This window comes from Cheilinus undulatus, linkage group 3 (assembly GCF_018320785.1).
Source record: "Cheilinus undulatus linkage group 3, ASM1832078v1, whole genome shotgun sequence".
Taxonomy (NCBI): Eukaryota; Metazoa; Chordata; class Actinopteri; order Labriformes; family Labridae; genus Cheilinus; species Cheilinus undulatus.
Window position 1 is genome coordinate 43,522,412 of NC_054867.1, and position 19,068 is coordinate 43,541,479.

The following is a 19,068-nucleotide window of genomic DNA, read 5'->3' on the forward strand; positions in this document are numbered from 1 at the left end:
GAGCAAGCCCCATGCGGTTCTACAACACCATCTGTTGGCAGAAAAAGAGGTAAGAACAACAAAAAAATTCTATATTATAGATTATATATTATATATATAAAACATATTATATATTATATTACTTCTAAAATTTACAAGCAGTGTCAGGGGACACGCAAGCAGGAGAGGACGTGGGCGTATCGGGGGGTCACGTGGAGGCTGTCCAGTTCCAGGGTGTGAATGGCATGACAGTGACTGGAAGCATTTTTAATTATTTTACAATAAAATAACATCTGTAATAGAGGTGTCTTTGACCAAGGATTTTCATAGTCGAATCTGATTCATCAGATTTTGCCTTTAGTCGACTAATAGTCGAACAGCATTTCTGCTAGACTTTTTTGTCCCCGGTCAAAATGACCGGCATTGCTCTCTCTCTGCTGCTGCATCGATGTTTACGACGCTCATCTATATAGTTCCCTTTGTTTCAGCCTCTTCATTACTCACAGCAATGACACAAAGTCCCTCCATAACGCTGATGATATTAAGCCTTTGGTTAACCAGGAAAACCTCACTTAGATTAAAATTCTGCTTTACGAGAAAGCTCTGGTCAAACTTTCCCACTTTCCCTGCATAGTCCCCAGCAATACTGAGCATGCACAGAGATAGATTTGATTTGACGTCATCTTGCATACATAATTAGCCATGTGCTTGCCGTCTGAGGAGATAAACAACCCCAGCACCACAGGACAGTGGGTGTAGTAAGATTAGGCAACATTTAGTTTATATTAATGCATTCTCGCAATATATCTTCTAGGTTACACAAAATATAATATGCAAGTATTCAGTATTTACTTATCTGGTCATATGCATGTTTTCTGTCGGACATTTTGACCGGTTATATTTATATCTTCCGAACTTCCGCCCTCTTTACCGGTCAATGACCAGCAAATGCCAGCTAACGGAAACTCATGCTTAGCAGCCCCATGTAGTCAGAATGGTACGATATTGGTTACATAACAACATTCGACTATGAGGTTCATAGTTGAATCAGATTCTTCCGAATTGAATCGTCGAATTGCCGACTATTCCAGGTCACCCCTAATCTGTAATACAATTTTCAGATGTCTTTTATGTCATTGAAGGCAAAATTATAACATTCAAATCACTGTTCTGCTTGACAGACTCTCTTTCACAAAAATGCCTTTTTCTCAGCTTTCTAGAAAAAAAGTGTTTTTTTTGGTGAAACTAGCCTCTATTCAGCTTAAGATAAATCAAGAACAGAACAAGGTGAAAACAAACATTTTTTTCCATGATGAAATAGAGAGTTTCTTTCATTTGAGCTATTTGGTGTTTTCAGAGTCATTGTACAAAATATTCTGTGGGTCTTGAAAGATGACTCAGAATGGCCAAAAATGCTGGCACAAGCCACTTTCCTTTTTATAAAAGGGCTGGCACTCAGTGAGTTAAGCAATAATTCAGTTTCTCTACTGTAGTTTTGTATGCATACATGTCATTAAACAGGCCATGGTTGCTGCAGCACTGGCCAAACCACAAACTTCCTGATAGAAGTGTGAAGAGCTTCACAGAAGTGCGAGGCCTTTGTCCAAAACATGGCGTAGCTCAATGAAAAAGAGTCGAGGTGAAACTACAAGGGACTTTTTGGATAAACTATTGAACTCTCAGTTCCTGCAAACTTGAGGACTTGATCTAAATTTGATCTGAAAGAGTTTAGGGCTTTCCATGAAGATTCGTCAGTGAAACCAGTTATTAAAAGGACCTCAGTTTGCCCATCATCGGTCTCTTACAGACTCAAACCTGTTGCCTCGAAGACCTTCTGTGGAGAATCGGCGATAACTGTTGTCGGTGAGCAAACCAGTTATGGATTGTAGCTACCCTTGGTGGAAAGGAAAGCCCTCACCCAGTGACGGTTGAAAAGAAGCTAACAAGTGCTACCCAAAAACTAAAACTTTTTTTTTGTCGAAAGACAGAAGTCTCTGTGATCCTGACTGTTATTTTGTGTGCTAACATAACCATCAGCCGATCAGAATAAACAGATTCTATGATCCGTGCTGAAGTACAAAAGGAGCTACCTTTTGGGGTTTCAACTCACGAGGGTTTTGGATCACAGTTTGATATCTTTTACTCATTTACCATTTTATATTTTTGCAACCTATATACTTGTTTTGAACCAATATTTTAGCTTATGCTTCTGAATTGATTTTTACATAATTTTTCATCCATGAAATCATTTAAAAATCTTTCAAATAATCCATTTTTACTGTTATTGAATTTACTTATACATGTAATCTGTTAAATCTGATAGACTCAGTTTTCCATTTGGCTTTTTGAGAGATTTGATACATTTTTGGCTGAACTTAAAAAAAATACATTGTTTTTTGGAAACCATACCGTAGCCTCTGGTAGGACTTTATCAATAAAACTGCTGAAGTAACCTCACACACTTTCAAGAATTTAAATTCTTTCTGTTTCTTGTTGGATTGTTGAGGTTGCGGATTCACTACAGCTTGTACGAGTGAGTAAGGAGCTGCAGATTGAAGTCAGACAGGATTTAAACAGTCCTTGTAAATTTTCAATACGCAGGCCCCTTCCACATGGAGATGAATTCAGGAGTATACGCATACGTTTTTTGTTGTTTACCATTTTGTCTCCATGTGAACAGTCAGCAGTACGTCATACTTAGCGTAGCCCACTCACGCCACATGGGTGTTGTGGAGAACAACCAGGAGAAAGTTTTGGGCAGTTTTCCATAGTAATCTTCTTTCTTTTGGTGCATTTCCATGGCAACATTACAGTGTCACTTACAGGCTTGGCATATATATACTACAATGTTTTCAGATGTTTTCAGTAGTGGTTCCATGCTAACAAGGAAATTTCCTGAAACGATCCTGTGTTTAAGGAAAATGTTTTCAAAACAAAACAGAAATATATCGTTTTCGTCTACGTGTGGAAAAGGCGTCAGTATTTTGTCCTGGAGCGCATAACAGTTTTTACAGTTTAGGTTGTAGCAAAATGGAAATCACTGTCTTGTTTTGTTTTGTTTTTTTTTTAACTGGAGTTTGTATTTGCTCCAATTTCCAATGAATAATAAGAAAGACTATTCCTCCTCATTTTCATGCTCATTACTTATTTCATATCCTCATTTGCAAAAGCACAGAAACACAAATATTTTTAACCTGCCTCATTAATGTGGCAGCATGTCATGTCATCATTTGGCAAAATGTGTAACCAGCCTATTATTTTGTTTTTTAGGTTGCCAGAAAATCATCCATTTTACCCCAAAAAAACAACATGATTTGTTATTCAAGATCATGCCCTAAATTACAATTATGATGGGAAAACAGGTTTGTTAGACAAAACTAACAAGCAAAATAAGTTGGGACACCAAGAAAACAACTGAAATTAACCCATTTTCACAAGAAAGTCAGTAATGTTTATGATTATGAGATAAATAAATAGGTTTATTTCTGAAAAACAGGTGGAATTTACTCATTTACCCTGAAAAATTGGGTAAATATAATGTTGTGATATATGTTAACTTAAAACTTCTGTACAGTCAAACTAAGAAAATGTTTTTTTTTTACTCAGTAAACATCTTTCCTTGTATAAAATGTTTGTTAATCATTTAAAGCACATAAATGAAGACTTGGAGCCAAAGTGTTTCTATTTTACTATTTTTCCCTCGCAAATGATACCATTTGTCCTCCAAACGACTCTATCATGGCTCATTTAAATATGTGCAAAAAATCAGGGGAGCAGTTTGTGCTCCAGAGCAGGGGCATGTGATCTGGTGAATTAGTTTCAAAAGTCTCGTATGTTCATTGTGTTATATAAGGCACTAAGCAGGTGCAGTGAAAAAGTAAAGGGTTATAAACACTGATGAGTTTTGATGCATAAAAGTTCAACTTATGCTTTAGAGTGTTATAGTCAGAAGTTTGAGTCCCTCTCTTTAAAATGATTTATGCAGAAGCTGGAATGTGTTTTTGTTATTGTTCGGATACAAAAGCTGAATTTCACTGCAGTTTAAAGGAGCAGGAAACACTACTCAAAGGGAACTTTGTTGCTTTTTTCCCATTTGTTCAATCTACACCATAGGCCATGTGTTGTGGGGGTCCTCACATCGTTTCCTAAACGGCTTTTTCATCAAACAATAGGACCCCCGCTGAGACGGAACATGCCCCGCCATAGGTTTTTTATCTGTTTACACAGAAACCTACACTGCTGAGTGTTTGATGTGCCACAGATCTGTGCGTGCGTTCCCTGCAGAAGAAGAAGAAAGACGTGAGATAAACTTGTTCTAACTCATCTCAACTTTTAATTTTATCAGCTTTGTGTGGGACATGTGTAAGGATAAGATTAGATTTTCTCTTTCAGATTAGATGAATCTGTAATGACCCCCAAAGGAAAGTCGGGTTTTTGGAGCTGCAGGAAATCAGTTATAGATAAGACTGAAGCACGAACACAGAATATTGAAGACAGTACAGCAATAACCTCAGCAGAAGACGGTGAACAAAGAAAAGATTAAAATGAACACAGATATGCAGAGTTTGTTTCAGATTTAAGAGGGAAAATGAAGTTTATGTGTTTGTTTTTACTGCTTTTTAGCATTTTAATTCATCATTTTGTGCCAGGTACTGAAAATGTACAATTATGCAAACCAATCACTTTATTAGGTACACCTTTTCAGCTGTTCTTAATGCAAATATCCAATCAGCCAATCTCATGGCAGCAACCAATACATTTAGGCATGTAGACATGGTGAAGAAAATGTGCTAAGGTTCAAACAAAGTGTCAGAATGGGGAAGAAAGATGTATTTAGTGACTTTGATTATTCTATGGTTGATCAGGTCAGGTATCGGAGCGTATGCTGGTTCAGCGCTCCACAGTGCCAGCCTTGGTGCTGTACCACTCTGGACTCCTGATGGCCATGGTCCAGGCCTGCGCCAGGCCCATGCCTCATCTCTTCAGGTATCCTCCCAGCTGCTACGCCTCTTGACATACTGGGTCTCTCCTGGCATCAGGACTAGCCCACCAGGTCCTGGGTACCCGGTTATGCAATGAGCTGGATCAGGTCTGGAAAAGTGTGCCAGGTGCCCATAAAAATGCACTTGCCATTCCCGTATCAGACAACTGACTTTCCCCAACCCCACTCTCCTGAGCACGTCAGCATTAGACACACGATCTTTCCAACAATACACAAAAATGCGCCAAAGAAAAGCTGCCATAAAGGAGTCCAGCCGGCACCCCCACAAGGACATCTACAATGCCTGCAAGGATCACAGCATCATCAGCAAAGTCCAGATCAGGGATCTGAACACTGCAAAATGGCACTCCAAAGTCTGCCACTCCTGTTATCTGTCCCATTATCCAGTCCATAGAAGTACTGAAGAGCATAGGAGCTAAGACGCACCTCTTCCTCAGTCCAGAATCAACTGGGAAGAAGTCAGAGGTGGAGCTATCATGTTCATAGCACTCTATGTCATTTAGTTTAAAACCAGATTCTGACCTTCAATAGGTTGTCTTGACCTTGATTGCATGCCTAAATTCATTGGTTTCTGCCATGTGACTGGCTGACTAGGTCAGTCTTCCCAAACATAAGTATGTTAGGGGCCCTAATATTTTCTGGGGCCCGCCAAAACTCTCATACAACCCAACATCAAATTCAAAGTATTAATCTCCATAATTATTAGTTCATAAACAGAGAACCATTATGTGAATGCTTAGTCCCCAGAGACATTAATGTTGCTGGGAAAAAGTCTGTGGAGTTAAAAGCACAATTAATGAGCCACCACAATATGTTTGTTTTTATCCGGCACTTGTAAAGTACCAGTATTATTTTTTCTAATATTTATCTCTTTGAGCATACTTAATGACTGTTCAAACTCTTTCCTAGTAGCCTTAATGTCTTCAAAGGCAGTAATAAATTCATAAGAAAGTGAGCAGTGTAGTCGGATGTTTGCAGCTTAATTGGTGTGTGATTTTGTTAATTCATTTATCCATCAAACCTTATTTATTCTCGATTAAAGAGGTAAGTGAGTGAAATTGAGGTTTCCCTTTACGTATGCAACATGGATACGTTTCGTTTGAAGTTGCCACAATGATTATTGTTTTGTCTGGGTTGTGTGTGTGCGTTGAGAGCCACTATTCGAGGTAGGCTTGTCTACAGAATTGGCTGAGCCCCAGAAAACCCAGAGAATGTTGCCTGTTGTGCCACTTTTTTTCCACATATTTTGTTACTTTAAACCCCATTTTCCACTACTCTGGCCACCCATTTATGCCACTTATTTACCAATGTTCTTTCTTTTGTAACCCATTGTTTCTTTTTACCCATTTGTGCCACATTTTGCCCCTTCTGTGACACATACGACCCATTTTTTATTTGCTTTTCATCATTTTCTACCCCCTTTTGACCCTTTTCACCCTACATGACCCATTTTTTACACTCTGACTAAGTTTTCCAACTATGTAACACTTTTTTCTGCAAACTTTTGGCACTTTTAACCCATTCTATCAATTATTTTATTTATTTTTTGTAATTATTCAATTATGTTTCCCTTAAAGGTATTTCAGTTCTTTTTACTTTATTTTCTTGCATCCTGGTGTGTACGTACATCAGTGTGCCTGTTCACACTGTAAAATTACAAAAAAAGGTAAATCTAGGGTTTGACGTTTTCGAAATAAATGTATTTTATTACAGCATAAACAAATTCATGTCACTATTCAGGTTAAAAATAAAATATGGCTATCACAGACTACCTTTACAAGGGACCATGGTTTTGCTGCCCACCTTGAGCCCCTCATTTGGGTTTGCCCCAGAAAACTCTCCCCTTTATCCCCCCTTATGGGCGGCCTTGATTAGAGCTATAAAACAATACTGTTTTTTATTGTTTGGGTGTTTGGTGCATCTGTGAACCGACTCCATTAACTGATTTCTGAACTATTGATAAAACTTTGTAGTGATTCGTAACAATTAAATGTGGTTCCTTGATATCAGGTTTCTTACATCTAAATTTTTTATAAGTAAATGATCTAATATCAGAAAATCATATTGGTTCAGATTGGTAAACTGAGGCCAGGATGAATGTGTAAGTTTAAATTAATAAACTCCTCCTTGTCCTATTAATACTCATACCACGAGACAATGGCTGAGGCGGTGGGGTTCTCTTAATCCACCCTAAGCCAAGGCTGAAGCATATTTTGTTTTACAACCTTGTTCTTAATTTTTCTCATCCAGTTTTAAAAAAATCCTCACAATCAGTTTTTTGTTATAGTTTACCGCCCTCCTGGCCCTTAAACCGAAGATCTCTGTGTTCACATTCCTTCCAGTTGAAGGGAAGGTTTTTCAGCTAGTGCTGAGCTCATAGTGGTTAGTGATAGTCTTTATGGTCATAGGCTACTTCAGAGAGTACAGTCTAGACCTGCCCTCTTTGTAAACGATCTTGAGATAATTTTGGTTATGAATTGGGGCGATACAAACAAATGTTGATGGACTTACTGATTGAAATGCTTATCCTGAGCTTGTGTTGACCTTTGTGTTGGGGGGTAGGGGCACTCTGCATCCTTTCTTACATTATGACCATTTTAAAAGTGATTTCAAGATACAAATAATATTAAAAACCACTTTAGACCCATCTACAGTACCTCGTGGACCCACTGAGAAACTGCGGCCCACTTTATTAGGTACACCTGTTCAAATAGATGAGTAGTTTAACAGGTGTACCTAATAAAGTGGTCAATGAATGGGTATCTATTTGACACGAGTGTCCTGGCTAAGACAGCAAAAATACTCAAACATAAAAACAGCAGATTACAATCATGTAAATGTGTATTTTAGAGCAGCAATGTCAGAAAAATGTAGATTCTACATCTATCTATTCAAAGTTATATCAAAGTATTGATATTTTTATTTTAATAAAATGATTCCAGTAACCTATGCAGAAAGATGCCTTAAAAATATGAGTTCTAATAGACTTTTTCAGTTAGGAGAAAAACATTTCATAAAGATTAAATCAGCAGAGCTGAAGAGGAGTGCACGTGCACTAATGCAGCACAGCCTGTAGTGGGCTGAATTCAAGGCCTTTATGGCAGGAAGTGTTGTGTAGCCGGATATCTGTCAACACAAAGGAGGGCTGAAGAGCTCTATAAGACAGAGAAAACGCTCTGTGTGTTTGTGTGTGTGTTTTTGGTGAAAGAGGAGGGGTCTTGTAAACAAGCACAAGATCAAACCAGAGCTCGTGTGACCGAGGTATTTATCAGAAAACTCTTGACTTGTAGTTTCCGATCCTTTCACCTCTCACCTTTTGTGGCGCCCACTGTTGTGTATCACTGTGTGCCATGTTTGTCACAGAATCTGTGTGATAACATTGAAATGTGCTGCGAAATGTTGCAAAGCATAAATGACTCCCTAAAAGGCTTTGTAATGTGATTTAATACCTCAGTGAATGATTCAGAGGCTGGCACAGTCCTCTGTGTGGGTTGTGTTGGAATGCACAGTGACTTTTGTGTTTAGCTACAAATTAGGAGGATTCAGCTGTGTAAAGGCATGAATACACTCAGGTGTTTCTTTTTTTGTCTTGTAGCAGAGGATGATCTTCTAACAGAATGCTTCAAAAGTCAAGCTGTTATACATAGATGTTTGACAAAAAATGTTCAAGGCCAACAGATTTTAGATCTTAAAAGCACAGTTTAAAATTCTGCCTCACAACAACAAAGTATGTCAAGCAGAGATGCATTGCTCAGCTCAGCGCAGCTGTGTTGTATACTTCTTTTTTTGACTCATGCTTACGTCACGACTCCGCCGAGCCTGAAAGTACTGCCCCTCAACACTGATTGGTCCTGTCACTTTCTAACCGGGCCCAAACGGTTCAGACTGGAGCTTTGCAGGATGGATTCGCCAGTGAGAAACACGGAAACGGGTATATCCATCTGCTTTACAAGGTTACCTTCAACTATCAGCTTGGGGAAAAAGACTCCGCCTGTGAGTCGCATGCAATCATATCCGCCTGCGCTGGGAGGAAGAGGCACTCATATCCCTCTGTTGGGTTCATATGTGTCCTAATTATCTTGACCTTTGAGCTTTGACCATCAAAACTGATCATTTTAGGTAGACTTAACATTTGTGCAAAGTTTTAAGAAAATCTCTCACCACATGCTCCGGATATCCTTTTCACAAAATTACCCAAAAACACAATACCTCCAGCTCTGACTATCGCCAGCACGGTGGCATAAAAATACAGAAAATTATATCTCAACTTCTGCACGAGTTGCTTTGTCACCTATAGTTCTGTATATGACTCAAGTCCCCGTCCCCAAGAGCTGAAATGAGCTTTATCATTAGGATCCAAAAAGTGCCTCACATCACGGTGTGATGAGTGTAATGCCTCAAGTCCAAGGCTTTAATAAGTGCATAATATCCTTTAGTGAGCCATTTAAGAGAGTGATGTTCCTCTTACAGCTTCCCTGAGTGAATGATGCATCGCTGTTGAAGAGAAGATGGTGAGACCTCCAGTCACTCTCAGGCTGGTGTCTGGCCTGCTTCCAGAGTGGGACATGTGTGCCAACAACAGCTTATCTGTACCGAGAGAAACACACAAAGAGGTTATGTGAGTCTGGATGTGGGTTTTGAGCCTTTGTAAACATTGCACTGAGTGAAAACTGTCTTGTCTCTGCAGCTTCTATGTGGAATGGATTATATGTGGAGTTAATTGGCTTTTGCATCATCCTGCCCTCGCCCTGACCCTCATGAAGACCCCTGTCTCGCTCAGTCCGTGGAGCTGGGATTTACTCCACTTTCATCTGTACCACCTTGCCTGGGCAAAAAGGTAATTGCCTCTGACTTCTGACCCGTGAGTGTCAATTCTTTGTGCCATGGTGCATTTACACCCAGTGCAGTCGACTCTGGAGGTGGTGTGATGTTTAGTTGCGTCCTGCTTATGCTGCTGGTGTTGTTTTTTTTTGTCAAATAACCAGGTTTATGAGACACCTCATGCTCTTATTATATGGCAGAATGGATCTATCGTATAATATGTGAGTAAACAGAGGAGGCACACGCTGAACACTTGATGAGCTGGGGTACACAGCTCAGCTGAACATTTTTTTTTCTGTTTTTGTGAATAGAGCAGCCTCTTGGAAAATCAGTCACAGTAATGAAGCAGGAACACTGGCGCTGTGTGTTGACTGAGAATGTCCTACTTTGATTGAGTACATATAGCTGTTTTACTGCAGCTTATTATACTCTATAGGAGCTGTGTTTCACGTAGCTCGGCTAATCAATTTTAATCCCTCTGACAATGCTATAAGGTCATTTGAAGCACAGGTTTCCTACCAGCAGGCTGCAGAATAAACCCAAGCTCACATTTGCTAACAAGAAGAGAAAAAAAGAGATTCAGAGAGGAAGCTGAAGGAAATGTGTGGATCTTGCAGGCTCTGTTGTGCCAACATCAACCAGATAGTGATTTTAAAGTAAAGTGAATGAGCTCATCAGTCTGTTTTTAACTGCTTAGTCACTCCATCTGCATCCTGCTTTCCTTATTCTTAGCTAATGAGTGAGGACTAAGCGTCTGGCGGATGTTGTGTTTAAACACAGTGGATTCATTGAGCTACATGCTAAGACGCTGTCAAAGACAGTATCAGCATGGTGACACTAAGAAGGTTTTATATGTTGTTTAGTATGTTAGGAAGCTTAAACATGCTAATTAGCACTGAACACAAAGTACAGCAGAGGCTGAAAGGAAAGATTTTTTCAAATCAAGACAAACTTTATTTATGGAGCATATTTCATACACAGGGAAACACATACAAAACTATACTCTTTAGCATATTCACAACTATCCATATTATCAGCTTATCATTATTTGGTCATGAATCAAAGTATTAGGTGGATTCATCAGGTCAGGTCAGGTATGGGAGAGTATTCTGGCATGGCACTTTGCTGTGTCAACCCTTGCTCTGTACTGATCTGGCCAGGAGGTGACCGAGTCATGTTTTGGACCGGAGTCATAGGGAGAGAGCTAGTAGGCCCCTTTAGGGTCCTTGAAGGTGTGAAAATGACCTCGGTAAAGTATATAGAGTTTCTGACTGACCACTTTCTTCTATGGTACAAAAAGAAGAACCATGCCTTGCGTACCAAAAATGATTTTAATGCATGACAATTCACCATCTCATGCTGCAAAGAATAGCTCTGAGTCATTGGCTGCTATGGGCATAAAGGAGAGAAATTCATGGTTTGGCCCCCATCCTCCCCTGACCTCAACCCTAACAAGAACCTTTGGAGCATCCTCAAGCGAAAGATCTATGAGATCTGTACATCAAAACCGCAGCTCTGGGAGGCTATTCTGACATCTTGCAAAGAAATTTAAGCAGAAACTCTCCAAAAACTCAAAAATTCAATGGATGCAAGAACTGTGAAGGTGATATCAAAGAGCTGACATTTAACTTGGCTTGTTAAGATGTTTTTGATTGAAATAGCATTTGATTTCAGTAAATATGACCTCCTATTGCTGCAAATTCAACAAATGACCATTTTCAGTTCTTTATTTTTTTTGGGGGGCAGGGCAAAATGTAGGGCTCTGTGCCGTTATCCCAAACCCACTAATGCCACTGTTAAAAATCTGAAATCCTCAAATACACTGAGACAATCATGGCAGAGCAGGGAGGAGGAGTCTCAGGAGGTTATATAAGAGATGGGTGTGGTCATTGTCTCCCTTTGTCCTTGAGCCTGCTTGGTCCATGCTGCCACTGCACCTAAGTAAGTTTGTTTGAGGAATGATTCAAGTTTTGACCTCGATTTGTCAAATAAGTGCATCCTTTAATTGTGTTTAGCACTTTCACCAGAGGTAGAAGTTTATTTATGGCCAATGAAACCAAAAAGAAGAATAGTGTCCTAGAATTGTTTGTCTACTTTAAGAGACCCAAATCAGTGAGTAAATGTCCTATCTAAGCTTCACTATTTTCATAGTGTGCTAATTTATGTTTGTGTAACAGGAAGTTGGAGAAATTCCTCACTCCTTATGTATCTAATGGATGCATAAATTAATGTAAGTTAATTCCTGTTGGCTTTAATTTAATACTGAAATGTGAGTGGCAATGTATTGATTTATTATCTGTTTTTTGAACAGAAAATCATCCTTTCATCCGTTCATCCCTAAATCCATTCATCAATCCATCCACTCATGTGCTCTGCCCTCATAAATAAATGGTTAATCTGACTTCTGGATCCATGTGTTTAAATGTGCACACCACCTAAAGCACAGGTGTCAAACTCAAGGCCCGGGGGCCAAATCCGGCCCATGGAACAGTTAAATCCGGCCCCCAAGATGATCTCATATTTCTGTCATAACTGGCCCATCAGTCTGAGGTCTGCAGATTTCCTCAAGTATAAAAATGTAAACTTATCCTTGATGATTTAAGAAATCCTTGTTAAGTCATTAAATCTGAAAAAGTAAGGAGTAAAAATAATTACATAAGAAGTTAGGAATGTGGGAAAAGAAATTAATTTGTTTTAATTTGATATTTTCAATTTAGCATCTTAAAATCAGGACTCAAACTTAGGATTTTGACTTTTTATTTCATACTTTGAGCATTTCAACTCATAATTTTGACTTCTCATATAATATTCTGAGCTTTAACATTCATTATTCTAGTTCTTCTGTGATATTTTGACCTTTTTAACTAATTATTTTGTATTTTACCTCATATTTTCAACTCCAGACTTTGACTTCATATTCCCATAGTTTGACATTTTAGATTCACAATTTAAAATTCTGAATCATATTTTGACTTATATTGCATAACTACAAATTTTATTTCCAATTTTGACCTTTTAAACTCATGGTTTTGACTTCCTTCCAATATATATGCCAATAAAAAAACATTATATTTCAATATACCTTTCATGTTTTGATCTTTTTGAACTAATAAATTTACTTTTCTCAGATTGTGAGCCTTTAAACTTATCTTTTTATCTTTTTAAATGTCAAATCATTTATCATCAGTGCTAAGGTTTTTTTTTTTTTTCATATTTTATTACCGGTGAAACAAGGTTGACAGTTTATGGATAAAAAGGTGACCCTGTTAGGCCCCTAGGTTAGTTCTGAATCCAAAATCCGGCCCCTGCTGTGATTGAGTTTGACACTCTGACCTAGAGGTTCAATGAGCTTGCATTTGTTAAAATAATATTGACTTCGACTAATATCTAACGCAGTAATTTAATGCAGTCCATTGTTTGCCTGTGTATGACTTTACTGGAAATTAGCCACCAGCCAAATGTTGTGTTATCGTTCAGTGTGGGGTGAGTTAGCACAGTCTTTCAGCCACAGTGGCAGCAGGTTATTAGAAGTGTTGTAACAGTGTGGTTTGAAACAGAAGACAAGAAATTTAAATCTCTAGAGTCAGCTGAGCCAAGTTCAGGAACTAACATCTGTTGAAGATGTGTTTTAACTGATAACTTGCCTGTCTTTGATCCTAGATGATTAAAAGGACAGGCTGAGGCTGTGTGTCTCTCTCAAAGGCTGTTAGTCCCTGCTCTCAGCTAGCATTACAAGGTAAAAGTTCATGTTGAAGTGTCGAATGATAAACACAATCTATTTTCACCAAATTTGTCACAATAAAACTTTCTGCTTGTCATTTTCATGGAAGACTTTTGTTTTAGAGATCTATACAAGTTCAGATCATACATCAAAAATGAAACATGAGGAAGCCTGAAGTCTTCAAATGCAGGATGAGAAAATGAAACTCTCACTTTGTAGCATTAAACTATCTGCCTTGATGACATGAGCGTGACTATGGCTCTGGTGGCTTGAAGATTGAGCTGGCAGGTCCAGTAAAGCAGACAGATTAGTCCTCCATTCAAGTTAAAGCATTTCAGTCAGGATCACCTTGTCAAAAAACCCACGATTCACGAGTTATAAACTGCCTGAACTAACACTGTACACAGTTTTTTTTTTATTTGAGAGAGGATTGTCTTTCTCCTGAGTTTTTATGGCGTAAACACATTCAACCAACACACCTATGACACCCTAGAGCAGATACTACAGCTTTATATTTCATGATTTTATTTTAAATACTAAGTGATGTTTTCATGCCTAAAGATTGGCCTGGTTTGGGGGTAGGGAGGAGAAGCAGGCGGCGAGAAGAGGGGGTAGAAAGAGTGACAAAAGAAACAACAAATGGAAGACAAATCTATGGCTGTTGTGGCCATAAACTTATTTTCCAATTTGTAGGATATGGCTATAACGTAAGTAATGAAGGTAGCAATATGTAAAGAATTGATAATAACAACCAAGACTGATGGAAAACAGAACAATGCAATAGCAGCTAGGATGGAGAAATGGATGGGACTATTCCTGATAATTCCAAGAGGGTCTGGCTGCAGCCCTCGAGCAAACCTCTACGCTGGGGCGAAACCTCTTTGCTGGGGCATGACGTCATTGCCCAAGCCTACGCTTGGGTGTGCAGCGTGTTAGCTGTTGTTAGCATGACTACAATGCTGTGCTTATGACACATTAGCATATATTTGGGCGTGTAGCAACACACCCCGACCCCTACGCTGGGGCAAAGCCCCAGCGTACGGGTCTATGCTGGACCGTGCAGTAGCAATCGCCAATGGGTCTACACTATTAAACCCCGACTGGTTCGGTTTAGGCTTTTAAATCTGACTGGTTAGGTTTAGGGTCAGCCTGTCGGCAAGTGGATGAGCTGAAATTTCATCGCGGGTAATATATGTCACGCCCTAGTGTAGAGGTTTTGCCCCAGCGAAGAGGTTTGCCCGAGGGCTGCAACCAGATGCCTCTAGATAATTCCAACAATTAATGTAAAGCTGCTCTTATATTCAATTTAAATGTTCTAGTCATGATAGAAGTAAGGATAATGTTGATAGTAAATCAATATTATGAAGAACCCTTTTTTTCTATGTTGATTATAAACTGGTTTTGGACAGATTTGAGAAAGCAGGGCTTTTTATATGTGCCAGCCATCTGCAAAACAGCTGACTAATGACTTAATTACAGCCAGCTACTTTATTCCCCTTTTGTTGACTTAAAAAAGGTTTAGCTAAGAAATGTCCTTATTGTGGATAAATCATTCAATGCATAGTTTGTTTGAGCTTTATACATGAAGTAGCTGAATCCTTTGTAATTGATTGAATTTTCACAATGAACACAGCTTAAACATTCAACCGATTCCAAGGATTTATATGATTGTGGCCTCTTATTCCCAACATTTCTTCTTCTTTGCTGATTTCTGATAAAAAAGATTGTGGTTGAAAATTGGTGGAAAATAATCTCAAAAGAATCTAATTTTAGTTTGCAGTAAGTGATTCAACAAGATCCCCAGTCTTTGTGAGTTAAAGTGTCTTCAGATGTGAGGTCAAAAACATTCATGCTGAGGTCAATATATCTGTGATAAAAATCAAATAATATATACTTACTGGAATACAAGTTGGCCAAGAATGATGAGATGTCTCTCTCTAAAAAAATTAAAGCTTTAAACTGGTTGTGCTTCAGGAGATGAAAGAGCACCATCAAAAGTAGAACTGACCTTCTAGTGACCTTGATTTAACATAAGATATAGCAGACAGAAAGGAAATCAGAAAGCACAGAAGGACAAGTAAGAGCCAGCTAGACGAGTGAGAGAAAATCAGAATATCACCACTGTTGCTAACAATCTTCCTCTTGGGACTGAAAACATCCGTTCAAGATTTTTTGGCATGCGCTAGTTTTTGATGTTTTTTACACAGAACATGGACTGTATAAAAAAGTGGTAAACAAAGAGACTTCCTAAAAGGGAAGCCAAAACATTTGGGACTCCCCTTCAGGACTCACTGCAGCATGGGTCAAAACAGACCCGTCTCCACCGTGGTAGCAGATGGAACATTAAAACCAAAGTGCACACCAAAGAAAACTTTTTCAAACAATGTTTCTGTCACCATGGGTAACTCTTAAAGCGCTGACTTATGTCTAACTCAGGGTGGATGCAGGGTCTTAAAATGTATTAAAAGTCGATCAATTGTTTGAGTGAAAATTAAAAGTATAAAAAAGTCTTAAATGCAAAATGAAAAGGTATTACATTTGCAGCTGTTTTCAATTTTTATATTGATCAAAATAGGTTTTAGGTGTTTCTGAGTCAGTTGTTTTTTCATGCTGAGTTTTAGTTACACTTACAGCTTTAAGGTCATTTAAGACTTTTAGGTCATTTTGCCAAAAAAAAAAAGTCTGACCTTTTACCGTCACCTAATTTTTGGTATCACACCCAGGTCTTTTTTTCCCTCATAGTTCTGTCTCAAAATGCTCCACAAAGCTTTTTTTACATACTAATACTTCCAGAATTTTCTTTTCTAAGTTTCACATTTTTATCTCACAATCGGAATAGAAAATAAACAAAACTGTGTCAGTAATGTAGAAAGAAACTGAGGATGTGATGAGGTCTTAAGATTTGTCAAGATGGTCTTGAAAAGTTCTTAAAAGAATTAAGACTTGCGTATACTTTGTAACAGTTCATTTCCTCTGAGAAGTTTAACTTTAAGTTAATTATCATGGGCTTAAAGAATTTATTTAATGCCACGACTGACAGAACTGTTGACAAATGTGGCCCCTGTCTTCACAGCATTAGCAGAGAAACGAGAGGAAAAAGACCAACACTAACACAAGCGTCACTGACTTTCCTTAACCAGGAGCGTCTGCTTCAAACTGACACAAGAATCTCTTCTGCTGTGGACTATATGACTCAAGAGTTTTTCCCCTTTCTATCTGGGTTCAGTAAAAAAGACCAGGCCAGACAGAAATGGGTTTAAAGAGCTCAATATTGAGATAATAAGGGTCGAGAAATGGATAGATGAAGGGATGAGGGTAAGGGTTGAGAGATTAAGGGATGGACTTGGGAAAAACTGTGCAGATGGCTGCAGAGATGAGCTGGTTGGAGTCAGAGAAAGCTGAAGATTTGAGACAAGTTGGTGGAGTTGGTTGTGGTCTAAGACGGATGATCTGCTGGCTTGAGCTGCCGATGTTGCTACTAAAGAAAGTTGGGGTTGATGCCCGTTGATGTTAGCATGACATGTGGGAACCAGAGGGGTAGAGACTCCCTGTCCCTCTCAGCAGGGAACACCCAAAAGATCTCCATGACAAGAGGAGTGAGTGAACCTTTCTGTTATTAGCTAGATCAAGTTGTTTGAGGAGTGAAGTGTTTATAGCTACTCTGAAGGAGTTACAAGCTTCAGCAGTTGAGATGGGAGAGACTCTGTATATTAACAACTGTTGTTCAGGTTCTTCACGGGTTAAAGCATTAGGAGAGAGTGGCAAAGAGAAAGCCACTGTCAAAGAAAACTCAGATTAAATATCAACTAGAGGCATGTTGGAGACTCCATGATCAAGTGGAAGACAGTTCTTTGGTCTGATGAGCCCAAAACTGTGCTTTTTGACCACCAGACAAGAGGCTATGTTTGATGGACACCAAAACTGCACATCACCACAAACACACCATCTGCACTGTAAAGCATGACAGTGGCAGCATCATGCTGTGGGGATGCTTCACGGCAGCCTGAGAGGTTGTAAAGGTAGAGGGTAAAATAAAGTAAAATCCTGGCAGACAGTCTTAGGCCCCGTTCACATGGAAACGAATTCAGGTGTATACGCAAAAGTTTTTTGTCAGATCGGCGTTTCATCCACACGGAAATGGCGTTTCAGGTGACTGTAAACGATACTTTTTGAAACCGGGTCCCAGAGTGCATAAATCCATAAACGAATACCGTTTCGTCTCCGTGTGGATTGTTATCCGCATCTTTCTTGAAACGTTTACGTCACACACAGCGTAGCGCCCATAAGGCGCCTGCACGGGTTAGGCCAAAACAATAATAGCGGACTACACGGTTGCGTTGGTGCTGCAGATGCTACAGAGCTTCTTGTGGCTTTTACAGAAAAATCTAATGCTCCTTTACCACCACCGCGAAACGCATACACCATACGTTCTTAAATCCAACGCAGAGAACAACCAGAAGGGCAACTAAACGAAAGTTTGTGTTAGTTTTCTGTGATATTCTTCTACTCTGGTGCATTTCCGTGGCAGCGTTACAGCACCACATATAGGCTTGGCATATGTACTACAGTGTTTTCAGTCATTTCAGTGGTTCCGTGTTTACGCGGATATTTCTTGAAACGATCCCGTCTTTACAGAAAACTTTTCCAAAACAAAACGGCAGTTTAGCGTTTTCATTTCTGTGTGAACGGGGCCTTATTCAGTCTGCAAGAGAACTACAGCTGAGAGAAAATTTATTTTCAAACAAGACAATGACCTGAAGCATACAGCGAAAACTACAGAGAAATGGTTTAAAGACAACAAGGTGAATGTTCTGGAGTGGCCGAGTCAAAGCCCAGACCTCAATCCAACGGAGAATTTGTGGCTGGACTTGAAAAGGGCTGTTCACACCTGATCCCTGTGCAATCTGACAGAGCTTGAGCAGTTTTGCAAAGAAGAATGGAGTAAAATTGCAGTGTCCAGTGTGCACCCTGATTGAGACTTATCCACACAGACTCAGTGCTGTGACTGCAGGCAAAGGTGCATCTGCGAAATACTGACTTTATGCAGACACTTATTTTACATTCTATATTTTTGTTTAATTGTCAAACATGTTTTCACTTTGATACCAAAGAGGATTTTTTGTAATTTTTCTTTTTTCGAAAAAAGCCAAATTATATTGACCATGTTTGATTTATAAAATCAGTCAAATTCAATAATTTTTTATTGGCATCACCGTATATGTTCAGAGGTCTGGTTTAATTCGTGCACCATAGAAAGGACTGACATTACCATCCTGAGAGTGACAACACTTGTATGTTGTAAAAGATAAGAAGGATAAAGTAAGAGATCAACCAACACTGTGTTGTTTAGAGTCACTAAAACAATTTTCATAAAAAATTACAGATAAAACAGGATTTTTAACATTTTGTCCTATATGTCTAATGTCTATTCTCTACTCAGTGATTGTGAATTATCAGCTTAGAAGAACACAGGGTATTGTAGGTGGAACTGAAATGTATTCTCTGTTTGAAAAGTAATAAAAATCCTTATTGGAGTGGAAAAATG

The 19,068-nt window shown here is 39.0% G+C and overlaps 1 protein-coding gene across 2 annotated transcripts in view; it reads left to right on the forward strand.

Annotated features, from left to right (window-relative positions):
- Nucleotides 1-1,733: 1,733 nt before the first annotated feature.
- The window catches only part of slc16a1a (solute carrier family 16 member 1a), a 38,296-nt gene continuing 20,961 nt past the window's right edge, over nucleotides 1,734-19,068 (forward strand). The window contains exons 1-2 of one of the 2 annotated variants that reach the window (XM_041778654.1): nucleotides 1,734-1,842; nucleotides 9,669-9,818. The gene's annotated coding sequence lies outside the window, so the exon portion shown is untranslated. Of the gene's footprint in view, nucleotides 1,843-9,668; nucleotides 9,819-11,711; nucleotides 11,744-19,068 lie in introns of those variants that run through there. The other variant, XM_041778655.1, reaches the window with a different exon arrangement.